Source organism: Lolium rigidum, chromosome 1 (assembly GCF_022539505.1).
Source record: "Lolium rigidum isolate FL_2022 chromosome 1, APGP_CSIRO_Lrig_0.1, whole genome shotgun sequence".
Taxonomy (NCBI): domain Eukaryota; kingdom Viridiplantae; phylum Streptophyta; class Magnoliopsida; order Poales; family Poaceae; genus Lolium; species Lolium rigidum.
Genome location: NC_061508.1, coordinates 3,442,233 through 3,454,728, shown reverse-complemented (window position 1 = coordinate 3,454,728; position 12,496 = coordinate 3,442,233).

The window sequence follows — 12,496 nt, the reverse complement described above, 5'->3', positions numbered from 1 at the left end:
CCCTTGCTTCGCGCATCTGGCGGTGGAGCAAGGCGGCTAGTGTCGCAGGAGCTTACCGGCGGCGCCGTCCCCGTGCTTCCCGCCTTTGCTTGTTGTCGGCGTGCGACGCGTCGTAGTGGCGATGAGCGTTGAGGGAGGTGAGCTTCTTTCGCTCCGCCTCCATCAGTAGGCGTCCCGCCTCCTCCGTGGCCGCTCGCTTGCGCGAGATCTCGAGGGCGTGCTCGAGAGTAGCGTCGTTGATGAACTCCCGCTGCTCCTCCTTCAACGTCCGGAACCGCTGCGCGTTCAACGACGTCAGGATCGCTGCCTACTCCAGTCGGGGGTGCCTGCGGTTCCTCACCCCACTGTGCCGCCTCCTCCGCTGCCTCAGCTTCCGCATCGGCGAAGTAGGCCTCGCACCACACCGCAAACCTTGGGTCTACGTCATCGTCGGAGCTGTTGTCCGTGTCGGGCTCCGCCTCCGGCTGCGGTGGTGGTGGTGGTGGCAGCGCACGGCCGTTGAGGCTCAGCATTGAGTACGTCGTCTTCAGACGGCGCGGCATTTTGAGGTGGAGAGGAGAGAATGGCGCGGCGGCGGTGGTGGATATAAGAGGATAGCACCGTGGTGGTGGACGGCGTCCGTACTATATAGCGGCGATAACTGCCCGCATTAACGGCGACGTACGCGACTGGACGCCGTGTGGCCAGTCGCTGCCCTCGTGGCCGCTTCGGTTTGCGCGCGAGAGACCATTAAACACCGACGACCAATCTTCCCGCGTCGTGGCTGATGCGAACCACCGCGTCCAGTCGCTGACAAGGCACCCCCACCCGCGAAAACCATCGTTCCGCGAGGCGCCGGCGCGCCCGATTCGCGCCCTTGGTCAAGGGGTCGGCACGGGGTTGCCAGTGATTCTATTGGGCTCGAAAATTGTTCGACACCGTTTGGGGCGCGCCGGTGCGAGCTCATTTTCGCTCCCGGCCCCCAAATTGCTATCGGGGCCGCCGGTGGAGATGCTCTCAGTAGCTCCACAGCGTCACGTCGCCGGCGCCGTAGCCACCGCATCCGCCGTCGTCGACTCCATCCATATGCGAGCTGCTCTGCCTATGCCATTCGCCGCCCATCCCCGAAAAGTGCTTTTAGCTCACGAGCTCCAGTGCTCTCGCTCAGCTAAAAAAAAAAAATTTTACAAGTTACAAAAAATCATGGGAATAATTTTGTACATTAGCATTGATACGTCCCACAATCATGGAAAATCCCAATCCGAAATTCTTTTTATTTTGACCTGGACAAAAATAACAAATTCTGATATGTTTTGGAGATTTGAAAATAACTACTCAGATCTATAATTTTGTCATTTTTGTGTAGCTCAAATATTAAGTATTTGAAATTGATTTTTTGCCTGGTTGTGAGATACATGATTGACTATGTGTGGATTTTTTTAAATTTTTGATAAAAGAGACCACATCCACCAACGAATTAACAGAAAAGACCACCTGTGAGAAAACTTGCCAAAAAGAACCACCTTCGTGTGGCGGCAGGATGTGCCAACCAACACATGGCACCTGCCGCCGGTGGTTGTGGCGGCAGAGCCTGCCGTCGCTCTCCTTGGCGGCGCGTTAGGAGCCAAGCCCGCTCCGTTTAGCAGGCGTTAGGGCATCTCCAACCGCGCGACCCAAACGGACGCGCTGGGCCGTCCGTTTTGGGCCGTTTGCGTGGCCGAACGGACACCCGGACAGCGGCCCGCGTCCGCGTGTCCGTTTGGGTCGCACGCTGCGCCCAACGCGCGGACGCAGCGCATTGGTAATAAAATAAAACAGAAATGAAAATAAAAAAGGAAAAGAACAAAACATAAATTTAAACTAGTTGGTCATTAAACTTAGCCCTATTTTGGGCAAATTTTACACAAAAGAAAGCCATATATGGCTTTAAACTAAAAAAAAGCAAACCCTAGCCGGGGTTTGCGAGCTCGCGGTGGCCGCCGGCGGTACTACCCCGGTAGTACTCGTCATCGTCGGCGTCGATGACGACGACGCCGCCCGGCGGCGACGCGCTGTTCCGGCTCGACACGCCGGAGGGCACCGGGGACTCCGGCCAGGGGTCCCACCTGCGCCCTTTCCCAGGCGGAGTGCGCGTTCGGCGGGCTCGCCGGCCTGCGCAGCCGTGCCCTCCGCGCGGACTCCTGTCGGAGCTGCTCCTCCGCCTGCGTGGCCAGGCGCTCCTCCTCCGCCAGGCGCGCTGCCCGGCGCTCCTCCTCCCGGAGCGCCGCCTGACGCGTAGCGGCCTCCTCCTGACGGCGCGCCAGCTGGAGGAAGGCCCACGCGTCCGCCTGGGCGTCCTCCCGGGCCTTCCTGGCCGCCTCCTCCAGCCGCGGAGGTGCGCGGCGTCTCGGCGAGGAGCGGCCATTTGGCCAGCCTCGTCGAGGTCCCGCTGCTCGCGGGACGCCGCGGGCGCCGCCCTGCAGCTCCGGGTCGTTCTCCTCCTCCCGGGGCTGCGGCCGCGGCCGGGGCCGGGGCCGGGGCGCGGGCTCGCCGATGTAGAGGCCGCCGGGCGGCGGCCAGCCCGCCTAGCAGCTGTGCTCGGCCGCGCGCGAGGCCGCGCCGTCGCGGATGTGAAGCACGTGCGCCGCCGCGCATCGTGCTCCACCTCGAACCACAAGTCCCGGTTGGGACTTGCGTCGCCGTACGCGGGGTCCTCGCCGGAGGTCCGCCGGCAGCCGAGCGCGGCGCCTCCGGATCTCGGCGTAGCGGGCGCGGCCGGACGCCGGGATGGGCGGCACCGGAACCCGATCTGGGCTCAGGTGCCAGCCGTGGGGGAGGTGCACGTCCCCACGGCATTGGGACGCCGGCGTCCCAGAACATCCGCGCCACCGCTACGGTGACGTAGATCCGGTCGCGTCTGGGCGTCGCCGGCGGCCCCATGGCGAACGGCGCCGGCGCGACTGGCCGGCTGCTGCCGGCCTCGTGGTCGTTGGCGGATGGCGAGAACTCGCGCTTCGGGGCCATGGCGGCGCGGAAGCTTCGAGCTCGCGCGTGCGGCCGGAGTGGAAAGTGGGGACTGGATAGGGACAGTCCACTTCCCCGAGTCCACATTTAATAGGACCGGGGCACCGACAGGTGGGCCAGCCACGCGGACAGGGCGGACACGCGAGGACGCCGCGTGCCATCCGCGGCCACGCAAACCCGGCCCAGATTTGGGCCGGGTTTGCGTCGTTCGGACGCCGCGGCCGTCCGCTTTTGCGGTGCGTCCCCGCGTTGGGCCGGGTTTTTGTCCGGATCGACCCATCCGGACGCGCGGGCGCGGGATGGGTCGCCCCGTTGGAGATGCCCTTAAGGCAGAGCTCACAGCGGCAACCCTGCTCTTTTGACCGTGGCCGACCCAAGCTGGCTATATAGGTGATAGTACTAGGACAGGGTGTTTCTACACCCGGGTGCATATGCACCCTTTATTTGAAACGCATATTAAATATATTTAAAAATGTTAGAAAAACACAAATAAAAATTCTTTGTGTATACGTTGACATGTTACGTGCTTACAAAGTTGTTTCAGCAAAAAACGATATGTTTCATGCCTTGTGCAAAAAAGACAAATTTTAGGTGCTAAAATAGTCTATTTTTTGAGGCATTATTTGCCTTTTTTACACAGGGTACAAAAAATGTTGGTTTTAGGTGAAAATTTACGTGCACACATAGAACATGTCCCTCTACATGCTAAAAAATTTTCCTAAATTTTTTACGGTTTGAAAATATGTTTTATACATACCGGGTGCATATGCACCCGAGATCAGATTTGATTTTCCGATAGTACTATTATTACAGATCGGAGTAGAAAAGTACCTGAGCGAGTGAATTTTGTCCGATCCCGGTTGGGTTTGGGGCATTTCAAATGGTGCGACACGCAAAGGAGCGACCGTTTGCGTCCGCACAGGCTAAAAATGCGTCAAAAATTAGGTCCAGCGGCCCGATGTATATTAATCGGGCCATCCGTAGAGAAGCAAACGCGGCGCATATTTGCGCATGGGATACGTCGCGGCGGCGGACACTGCGCGGACGGTCCAAGTGACCGCCCGCTTTTCTACCGGGCCCGCCTGGCAGCGAGCCATAGAGTTGTATCGAGCATCGCTTCGGCGGTCATCTTGCTTCCGCGTCTGCACCGCAAGCCTTCGCCATCAATATCGCGGCTGCCTCTTCTGCATGCGTACTGGCATGCGGCGGCTGGGCTTCTGCGCCGCCATATCAATGGCATCGTGTCCCGCGCGCGTCGGCCTTAAAAATTGGTCGGCATCTTCCCTGCTATTGCCCACACTAGCGACACCTCCACTCCCACCCCTCATCGCTGCGCGCCACAGCATAACCTGGGGAAGAAGAAGCACGACTCCAAGGCATCCGGCAGCGGCACCAAGAAGGATGAGCGGATGCACAAGGTGTCGCTGCCCGTCAAGGTGGTGCGGCTCATGCACAAGAACTGGACGTTGTGCGCCGGCTGGCGAGACGTGCACCTGCCTGGCGGTGGCTGGCGGCTCAGCTACCTCCGGGTGCCTGTCCCGCTTGTGCCTTTGCGCGAGCCAGGCAGGAGCGCTGAGATCCGGCGCAGGCGGCGGTACCTGCCACCGAACCTCCGCGCCGACACCGACACCGCCTTCGCCGTCGACTCCGACAGCTGGCGCACCTGGCGCAAGACCGAGGACGATCCGAGGAGGCAGGTGGGCTTCCTCGACGACATGTGTAATATCCCAGGTTTAGAGGCTATAAAATGAGAGAACACCAAAGTGTGCATTGCATTCATGCATAGAAAATCCGGGGAATTTTCGCGCTTTCAAATAAAACTTACCATAGTAACTGAAGTTTCACTTGACTTGCTGGAATTGAAGTAGATCATCAAGTCAAGCGCTATAAACTTCACTGTGATATTTGTTAAAACCTTGTTTTGGGTAGAGAGGATTTGATCTAGGAGCTAGATCAAATGGAATTAGTTTTGACAACAAACAATACCTTATGTAAGGGTCAATTACAAGATCTTATAAAAGATCTCAACATGACATTCCTTACAACAACACATGAATAATTATTCAACCATAAATAAAAGAATTAAGAAACTATTCTTTACTTATCTTTTCCATATCTTTTACTAAATAAATGTTATTACCATGATTCTCATGGTGTATCTTCAACTACTTTTGTGTGTAATATAACTCAATTCTAAACTTATTAATAAATAAGGTAAATCATAGGGTTTAAAGTGCATAAAGGCCACACATTCTTATTTAAATCATAACTTATTAAATATATGGAATATCATAAAACTGAATCCATTTACATTACAAGTTATAGTTCAAACTATTTGAATAAAACTACTCATGAGTATTTTGAAACTCATATGATCATGCCTTGGTACAATCAAACACCAACTATTCAAAATTGAGGAATAATCTTCAACCTTGACTTTTTGACCAATATTATAATATAAATCCAACCAAGTATGATGTAGTGACTCATCCATAATAATAAAACCATCCACAAGATATTTAGTAACAAATGCCACTTGGCTATCCAAATATAAATCATATGAGAGGATAATGATCTTTCCACATAGGATGAAAATATCTTCATGACTTGCTTTCCAAGCTTTGCCACCTCATGCTCAAAGGATTGCTAGGGATGAGGGCATGACACCCAAGCACCTTACTCATCAAACCAACCCAAGAGCCACCACCTATGTGTCATGATACTAGAGCTTGCCCAAGCCTATAAATAGAGCCACCCCTTCATCCATTTGCTCATCAAGTCCCATGATACATGGGAACAAACACATAGAGCCACTCCATGTGATTAGCTAGGAGGTGGAGGCATGTCACAAGATGCGGGTTTATCAGATTTCCGGAAGAACAAGCTACATAAGATACCAAGGTAGAATTCCTAGGCAAACCATATATTTATAGGATCATATCATCATCTCTTGAGTAGAACCTTAGGCTATTAAAAGACATTTAGAAGTGAGAGAGATTATAGATGCTAACCATATCCATGTCCATCCTAGAGAATATTAGAGTAGTATTAAATCCTACTTGTTCAAACCAACATTTGATCTTGGAGATGAGAGCCATGTTCTATTAGTGAAACATAACTAAAACCCTAGACCACACCTGAATTCCAATCCAAGGATCACTTTGGATCATAAATAGAACCCTGCCATACCTCATGCCTATTTGTATTTCAATTTAATAAAGCTTATGCAAAACCCTAAACCATTTCATATGGGATCCACTCCACATAAAATAATATGTCCTAACTTGTGTATCATGGATCACAAGTATAACCCAAGCCATAGATACTTAGTATTAAATGCCATTTGGTGAGTAGAGTAAAACCAATATCTAATTATAATTTGCTTTCCAAAGAAATTGCTTTGTGAACCAAATGAAATAGTATTTTATAAAATAGAATCGCCTTAGCAAGTGAATTGAATTTGATGAAATTAGGATTTATTTTAAATAAATCAAACCAGAGTTTGCTAAGTAAGATTAGTGAATATAAAGTTGATCCAAACCATCTTCTTAAACCCTAAGAACTATCATACACATAAAATCATGAACCACTTCCATACCTTTTCCATTTGTTGAACTCTAGCCATATCCGCACCGTCTCCGGCGATGCGCCGATGATTCTGACCTAGCCATGGCCTATAAATAGGAGGGGAGAACCGCCGTGTAGTCCTTGTTCTTCGCCGCCCATCCAATCTCTCTCAGATGCCCCCTATTCCTCACAATCTTCCATTCACTGGTCGCCGGTGACCACCACGGTGCCGTCGACTGGAGTCACCCCGGAGGCTGCCGCTTGGTCGTGGAGGAGCGCATCGTCGAGAAGAGCATCTGGGTGCAAGCAATCGTCCAGGGGAGCAAGGTGCGGGACGAATTTGATCGTTCCCTTTCTCAGAGCATCGCCGGCAATGGCGAAATCAAGCCCAACTCCGGCGGCCATCGACGTCGCCGACCACACCATCATCTTCACGGTGAGCTCGCGCATCTGATGAACCAAGTTTCGCTTCCTAGATCTCTCCGTAGCTCTCAATCAATAGTTCGACGGAGTGCACCGCCGCGGGGCATGTTCTCCGACGTATTTCCGGCGACCTTTAGTCGATTCCGCCACCACCGGATGGTTCACCATCGTCTCCTGGTCCGAGCGGTACAAACGGCGTGTCCGCGGAAGCCCTGCAGCGGCGGCGCCGTCCTCATCCGAGTCGCCGGCGTCGAGCCGACGGCGAGAGGGACGTGTCCACCGCCACGTCGAAGCTTTGATCGGTCTTCTCGCCCGCGTGGCGGTTGATCGGTCAAAGGCCCCACTAGTCGATCATAGGGTTAGATCTGTACCGTGTATCTTTAGTATTTTTACTTTATTTCAAATTTCGGAAAATAATCTGAAACTTTGCAAAATCATAGAAAATTCATTTCAACTCGAGAAAAATATAAATAATATATCAAAATGCTCACAAAAATAAACTCTATTCAAATAAAATATAAAACAAAAATGTGTGTCAAAATAAAAATTCATTTATTTTTAGCTTCTTTATTAATTATGCCATTTCAAATATTTAAAATACAATTTGAATTCAATAAATAGTTAAGTTTAAAAAATTAAATTTTAACTATTCAGATAACTAAGTAAAATGTTAAGATTAATTTTATTTATCATATTTGCATTAACTTAATTATTAGTGGTAATTCATAAACCCTAATTTGAAAATTCTAAATTTCTATAATAATAAATCAAGAAAATATTAAAAACCAATATTAATTTGGTAGCTTAAATATTGTGAACTCAAACATTTTTAATTAGCAAATTATTATTTCTAAAACCTAATCATAATTATAAAACCCTAACTCTGGAAATTAAACCCTAATAATATATGTCTTAATTTCTAAACCTTTTGAAATAATTAAATGCTAAGGCTAATATTAATTTTGTTAAAATTACTTAATCACATTAATTCTAGTACCAACTATTATTTTAAGAATTGTATCATAATTTAGAAACCCTAATTTCAATATAAGTTAGAATCTGGATTCCATTATTTCATGTGCTCATCTCAAATAGTTTCAATTCTAAAAACCCTAAAAATTTAACCTTGTGATCATTCCACTTTAGTAGTAATTCTAAAACCCTAGTTATATGTCACATGTGATCATGTAAGATTCATCTATGCATATAGAACCTGAATAAGCAACAATTGAATGCATGCTTATGATCCACTAGCATAAAACCAAGTCACATGAGATTATCATTTCATGTCCCTATTTAAAACCTATATGACCCACTAGTGCCACCTAGGTATAAACCCTAACTTGTTCATTGAATTAGTACCATTGACCACTATCCTATAGATCATACCATTAGGATCAATCTCAACCATCAAAACTTAGTAGAACTATAATGATGAACCCTAGTATCAACCTTGTGTAGTAATTCACATTACATGCTCCTATCCAACTAAACCTATTAAAGAAATTATAAACCATTTAGTTTAGAAGCAATTAGAGATCACTTAATGAAGCAGTTGTGAAACCATAGTAAACCTAATAACAAACCTATGGAACCATCTTAATAACCATCCTTTGATATGATGTATATGGGAAACCATAATAATAACCCTACCAATATTTGCTACATATAAACCCATTCCAAGTTAAGAACCAACTAGTTCCTATTAGTAAACTAAATAAACCCATTAGTAATCCCTAGAAGCCATAGCTCCTATTCGTAGTAATTCTTGTTCTTATTTAACATGTTCTTCGAAAGTTATTCTTTTGAAGTACGGATGTCAATCAAACCATAGAAGCCATAGTTCTTATTTGAAATACTTATTATTTCTTAATCAACATGTTCTTCAAAAGTTATTCTTTTAAAGTATAATACATATAATCCTCAACCATACATCATAGAACTTAAAAATTGACAACTCGTTCTTTACATATTGTTCCACCACTTGTTCTTTATGTGTATGATTGTTATGATGCATTATATCACTTGTTTATGCTATTAATATCACCAACCCTAATAAGAACCTTGTTTGAGAACCATCCTAAAAGTGCAACACACACTAAAGAGATCTTTACAACTCATTCATCCTAAATCATCGAGGTTAGGTTACGCTCGGGACGATTGCATCTCATACTATGCATTATAGCATCTTTGCCAATTCTTTAAACATTGTCCTTACCGGACAATGATGGTATTTCAGAATTTGGAGTTCTCACGTATCGAAGCTTTTGCCTGCATAATCTTGCGATCAAGAAAGGCAAGTTCATCGCTTGCTCATGTCATTTGATTATTTTTATCAAATTATATGCAAAGTACTATACTTATCACTCCCGCATTGAAAAGCAAAGTATTATTTTACAATTATGAATATGACTATGTGGTGGGCAATGGAACCATGGTATGTGTTGATTGGTGGAGGTTCCATTGCACGGGTACTATTCATCTAGGATTAAGTACCAATGCCGTCCGGTGATTCTAGCGCCGTACATATCGCGTTAACCATAAGATCTATAATGGCTCTGGGAAGTCGACTGTATCTTTTCCTTCTCGCATGCCAACGGACTGGTAATAAGGGTTGCCCGGATCGGTCTATCTTTGGTAAAGGTGGGGACATGTGGTCCCGCACGGTCTACCATTAGATACAGGAGAGGGTAGACTTATTATTGGTCTATGAAGGATTGTAAGGGTTGTCCGGATCGGTCTATCTATGGTGTATAGAACGGGGCACATAAGTTGTTCGGATCAGTCTATCTTTGGTAAAGGTGGGGACATGTGGTCCTGCACGGTCTACCATTAGATATAGGAGAGAACAAGTGCTCGTGTTAGTCTACCCATAGATATAGGAGAGGACAGACTTACAAAAGGGTGGGTCTGCGAGGTCGCGGAGAAGGCGATGATTGGCTTGGTTCTTATACCGGCCTCACACCAAGGAAGTGTGGACGGAGCCTGCAGCCCGGTTGGCAACAAGGTTAAGTTCTCTTATGGGAAAAGTAACGCACCTCCGCGAGAGGGTATCAAGAATTGTGACTGTCACTCCCTGTTCCGGGAAGGGAGCTGCGAACGCGGCAGAAAGGAACTCCATGAAGTTCTAGTCAACCTGTGAAGACCGACGGGCATAGTTTTCAGAATAAAATAAACCTTTTGAAGAAATGTTTATGAAAACTTGCATTTGCCTATGACTTTCCGGTCCGTGGGTCGTAGCTAGTGCATGATACACCTATTTCCCTAATATGAACTTGCTGAGTACGCTCGTACTCATCCCACTCTTAAATCCCCTGCTTAGCTATGGAGGCACCGGAGGATAAACTACCGTGGAACAAGAAGACAAAGGAGTCAACTGCAACAAGATGAAGAATCCAAGCAAAGAAGTCAATGAAGTCAACTGCTGCATCAACTAAAGTGGAAACTTAGACTAGTAATAGAAGGAGTCTTTCCCTAATCCTAGCACCTAAGTAGCTAGATTTCTATAGCAAGCCTAGTAGCTCTTAAGCTTGGGTTAGCAATAAGTTAGTCTACGAGTCGTTCTTCCGGAACTTTATTTGAAGTTTTACCTCACCTGTAAAGTAGGAGGTTGTGTTGATCTTCCGTAAACGGCTTGTGTATCCTTCTATAGACATACCTTGGACTCGCATATGTTTCGTTGTACCACTCGAGGGATGTAATATGAGTGGAACGGTGTTTCACTTGTGTTATGTCAACGACTTGTGTACTACACCATGCAGGTGGTACGTTGGGTCACCACAGCTGGTATCGTAGCAAATGCTTTGACCCTAGGATTAAAACCCTTTAAAGGAGACCTATAGGTTTGGTAGTGTCTATAGGAAGTTGTTAGCTAAGACAACTATGCTAAACCAACTATTCTTTTGACTTGAGATGGGTATTCACTTGAGAATAATCCTGACACACTTGAGTCAATCTTACTTATCTATCTTTCTTAAGTACAGTTGATTAGTTATCTTGCTTCATTTAAAATTAGTAGAACACCATTGGGGCTTAAGATAATGGGTGGTAGAAGACCACAATTGGTATACAATACATGGTAGTCCAAAGAGAGGATACAACCATAAGGAAGATATCCTATTGGAAGAAGTATACCAATGCAAGTTATAGTTAAGTAAGAGTCATTTAAAATATCAAATGACTGGTATAAGATGAGGAGGATAAGTCATACGATGTAGTTTAAATCTATGATAAGTCAATCATAGGAGGTAAGGAAGAGCGATAGGAGTTATACAAGGCTACTTTTCATGGTAGAGTTGGTAATCATATATGATTCACTTGAGAATCATGATGTGATGGAGTAGAACATCATAAGTGAGTTAACAGAAGTATTATGAGGAGTAGGATTTAAGGAATAGTTCGAAAGCTTAGGCCTTAAAATCCTGGAAACTGTGCCAAGTATGCTCGAACCAAAAATGGCAGTCGGAAGAAGGCTTTATTAGAGCATAGTTTATAGAGAAACTTGGAGTTATTGGTGGTAGACTTTAACAAACATGTGTTTAGAGTAACCATGTTATAGTCACGAGAGATTATGTGAGGTTAGTTTTCAATTGAATGGAAGGTAAGTTAGTACGTCCCAAGGAAATTAGGTTAACCACAACTATTACGGACCAATTTGCTCAAGTTTATTTGATTGCAAGTGAGCAATCGAGGTAAATATTGAGACAAATAGTAGAAATCCCTATATATGTGCTAAGTATCACAACCTAAACCTATCTTATGTGGTGTTATATACTACACATCCGAGCACGATGTCTAGGGATGTCTTACCCAACTATTATATTCGGGCATATAAAGATGTGTATTATAAACACAAAGCTGGATTTTCTTGGATTTTATTGAATCTTCATTGACTGACTAGATCCATACATGAAGTTTGACTTTGATATGCAAATGCATGTTGCAATATCAAACTCTTACTTGATGTTATAGGTCTAGAGGGTAAAGGTATTCGTGTGAGGAAGTGACGGATTCTGAAGATTTTGGAAGACAAGATGAAGGTTCACTGGAAGAAAGAAGTCAAATTGTGGGAAGCAACCACAATACTCTAAAGGAAGGACCAATCCAAACTCATTTCTATCCTTAATCAAGGAGTACTTCAACATGGAAGTACCATGAAAGTGAGAAAATAGTGAATATGGAGCAGTAGAAGTGGAGCCATATTCATTATGAAAGAAGGGAATGCAAGTGAAGTCACTTACAATACTATTTTCGTAGTGTCAACAAATGGTTATCTTGCAAAACAAACCTTAGAAAAAGGAAAATAGACAAGTGAAGTCGCAGCTGGTATCATCAGACCGCAGCTGATATAGGATAATCAGGAAGAGAAAGTATGTGAAGTGAGGTATATCTTAACTAAAACTATAGAAGTAGCCACAACTGGTAGGTAGATGTGGACTAGAACCATAACATAGCCACAGCTGGTATCCAATAAGCCACATCTTGTGTTAGATAGTCTGCAGCTGGTAACAATTAGTCCACAGCT